Here is a 4,086-nt window from a genome sequence, read left to right on the forward strand (position 1 = left end):
GCACATGTACACCCGTGACCAAATGACTGGTCACTCGTATGACCTGTACATGGGGTGGACCGTGACCGATGTCAGCTGCACACCCAAGACCCACACGTGCGTAGGTCCACGTGTTAGGCCGAGTGACTGGCCTTACACGTGAGGGAGGGTGTGAAAGGACAAATAGTCCCACATCCCTAGTTTCCGCATAATGAACTTCAAATATAATATGGAAAGGCCGTTCCACTCGTTGCCAATTAGTTTTGAGTTGGATGCCCGCAGACTTTAACATAAGATAAACAAGACTAGTAAATTTTGCGGGCCGGCCAAAAAGAAATTTTGCACTTTCCACACGGACCACATATTCCTTAAATGATCTAATCAGTCAAATTCTTTGTTGAGAACTCTTGCACAATTGCCGAGAAACGGATGGGATAAAATGGGTTTTGTTCCATTTGTATCCGAAGGATTGCGAGAGAAAGTAAAAAATATCGGTCAAACAAGACTTTCAACTATCAGATATTTACAACATTCTTTCTTGAAGTCGGCTGAGATGAGATCATTTTCTTATTCAGATTGGGAAAGGCCACCAGGATACTATGCTGCCACAACAACTATATGCCTCTAACATATTCAGTTTGCACCAGGGAGACCAAAGAACAAGGAAGCCTGACAAGACTCTGGTAAAATCTTTACAATAAAACAATTCAATCCTTGCATGCAAATCAAATTTTATTACTTAATAAACATTTTAATCCAGAATTTAAACTTAACAAATTTTATTACTTAAGAGAAAAAAAACGGTTGTATCCTAAAAAAAGAAAACTCCACAAATATGAATCATCCTAACGAAATCACCAAACCAACGGAATCACCAAACAAAGCTCTTTTTTTGTTCAACTATTTTTCTTTTTTGGAGTGTATTGTCAGCTGGCGGGAGGGAAGACAGATGCATGAGGTCTTTTATGGTGTGTATTGTCTGTGGCAGGAGGGAAGACGGATGCACGAGGTCTTTTTTGGTGTGTATTGTCGTTGGCAGGAGGGAAAACAGAAGCACGAGATTTATCAACCATTCTACGCATGTTATCTGTCTGGTAAGCACTACTAGAAAATCCAGCTCCGCCATAACAAGCCTGTTGTGCAAAATGTGAAGACACTCCTGCAAGAAGAAATCCCTTTCCTTTTGACTCATACATACTCTGGTTTACTATCCTCGATCGTGCCTCTTGAAGCTCTAAATCTAAATCAGTAGCTAATCCGTCGCAGGCATACATAGAGATGGTGTCTGCCATCCGCGTCCTACAACCATTAAGTATAGACTGCGCTCTGGGTAGATCACCTCTCTCAGCAGCAGCACGCGAATTACTCATTGCCTCAGCGGCCTGCAATCGATTCTTCTGCCTATCAACCTCAATAGAAACAACCATATCTTCTTCATTAACCATTTCGGGTCTCTGAAGTTTCACTTCGATAGCTTCGGTAGTAACAGATTCTTTAGTTAAAGGATCTTTGTAATCACACCACACACTAACCAACTTCATCTGATCGTTGGAATTCCCATCAGTTAAAACTGGAACGTTAACAAGCACGAGAAAAATCCCTCTCTTCATCTGCATACAAATCCCCGATGTCAACAGATCCTACTTGGTTTTCGCCTGTCAAAGAAGTGGAATAACTCCCTGCTTTTAGTTGACTAATGCAAAGGTCAAGCGACTTGATGCTAAGGAGACCACCAATACGTTGAGCAAATGCATCTTGTATTACTCCTTCGTCTTTGATAAATGAAAAAGTTCCTTTCGAACTCTCTGCAATTGAATGCAACATGACACCGTCATGGTCTGCACCAAATCCAAATGTATGAACTGGAACTTTCCTTAAGGTTGATCGTCTTCACGTACGTGCATGTGTCCTCCCCGTCTGATAATAGCATGATGCTACAAACAGTATTTTTGTGTCTTCGATCTTCAATAACCTTTATGCCCTTGTTGAGTCCTTCTACGATGTTTGTATTACCATCAGCAACCAAAGAATCCACAGCATGTAGTGCACGTTGTTTACCAGAATCAGTCATGAGGAGAAGGGGGAAGAGGCGATAGGCATTATGTGAGAAGCTAATTACAGATAATCTGTCAGAAGGGCCATGGTTTTGTATCACAAACCTCATGGCTCGCTTTAACAACTGAATTTTTTCACCTACCATGCTATAACTTATATCAAGAACCGTGACGAGGTCAATTGGTGGACGACAATTAACTTGATCAATACCAGTAACATTAGATTTGAGATTGACGAGTATATGGAAGTTTTCTTGTGAAACTGACCGCTTAACAGCTGGCAATTCAGTGTGTGTTTTGATATCTACGGACCTGATAACAGATGTGTTATCAGAGGAAGAGTTGGATCGCAAATTTAGGGGATCATCGTCATTGTGGACAAGTGGCTCAGAAGATGTGCTCTGTGATGGGTGAACTGGTGGTGGGGGAGGACCAAAAGGTGATGGGGGATAACCTGGGTATGGTCGAACTGGTGGTGGGGGAGGACCAAAAAGTGATGGGGGATAACCTGGGTATGGTCCGAAACCTGTTGGTGGAGGAATAGGTTGTGGTATTGGGGCTGGTGCAGGGCGAATGACAGGAATATCCTTCCATTTAGTACCACAAGTTGGGCAAATCTGGTTTCCAGACGGACCAAACCTCACATATGTACTGAGCATTCTGCAGTGAAAACGGCAGTACCATCTCCAGCTACCATGGCACCATCACAGAATGTACAAGTGCTCTGTCAAATAATAAAATAAAACGAACATTATTTTCAAGTTAGAAACCTATACGAAGAACAACTAACCAAGCAATACAATTAGTAAATCCCTGCCTTGCAAGGTTGCTTGATCGAACCGATTTTATAAGTTAGCGGACTTTAAAAAGAGATTTTTCATGAACAGCCAAACTATGAAGTTATATACTCACCATGATTACTGGTAGCTCCGAAATCCGATTAGAGTTTAACACCAATAGAGATCCTGTATTTGACCTGTAATGGATATAGATCACTACACAGTTAGCACTTTTACAAAAAAAAAAAAAAATACAAAAAAAAGAAAAACCTTATACCAAAAAACAATAAAACTACGCAGAAATTAAACAAGAACACAAGATTTTACCTTGGTTTAGAGATGTGCCTACTCCACAAGCCCGTCAAAATTTACGCGATGCTTAAACCAAAGGGTTGGCTCCGGATCACCTGTCCCCATTTTCCCTATCCCCTCCTGTCCCACTAACCAGAACATGACATGTGTCAGGTATATGTCTTTAAGGAGCCCAATTCACTACCACCCAACAGAAGCCTTGACCACTCCATTCCATTAAAACCAAACTCCACACCCCCAAACCAAAGGCCATATAGGTGTCCATATGTTCAAAAGTCAGTGATAGAAACATTGGTTCAAGAAATGCTTAAGGCAGGAATCATACAAAATAGTCACAGTCCTTGTGCTTCGCCCATTTTGCTTGTCAAGAAGAAGGACAACACATGGAGGTTTTATGTGGATTATAGATAACTAAATGAAACCACTATCAAAGACAAGTTTCCCATTCCTGTGATATGTTTGGTAAAATATCAGGTTCAACCATTGTTGTTATAGCAAATGACAAAAAACAGACAATTCTCTGAAAATAGTTCTATTCAATTTTATTGGTTTAAGAAATAAATTAATTTTTTTACTAGAGTATTAAATATAAATATATATATAATATCAAATTTACTAATTGTCACTATTATTATGATTGTTAAAAGAAAACATTTTACTTAACCACTTATATATATATATATATATATATATATATATATAATTTTCAAACAAAAAATCAAACTAAAATAAAGCGATTATTTAATATTTGTTTTATTTTTATTATTGGCAAATTAAATGAAATGGTATATAAAATAAATAGTTTGAAAATAAAATATAATAATATTTAAAGAATAAAATTTAAGAAACGAAAATTGATTATATATAAATTTAAGGGTAACATTTGTCATTTATAAAATAAAGCAGGGATGAAAAAGATAAATCATATATCAAATTTAGGTGGGACCAAAGCTTATGCTTTT

General features: G+C 38.4%; 1 pseudogene; it reads right to left on the bottom strand.

Moving 5' to 3' along the window:
* Positions 1 to 693: 693 nt before the first annotated feature.
* LOC113349118 lies at positions 694 to 3,765 on the bottom strand (annotated as a pseudogene).
* Positions 3,766 to 4,086: the final 321 nt, after the last annotated feature.

Source organism: Papaver somniferum, chromosome 2 (assembly GCF_003573695.1).
Source record: "Papaver somniferum cultivar HN1 chromosome 2, ASM357369v1, whole genome shotgun sequence".
Classification (NCBI taxonomy): Eukaryota; Viridiplantae; Streptophyta; class Magnoliopsida; order Ranunculales; family Papaveraceae; genus Papaver; species Papaver somniferum.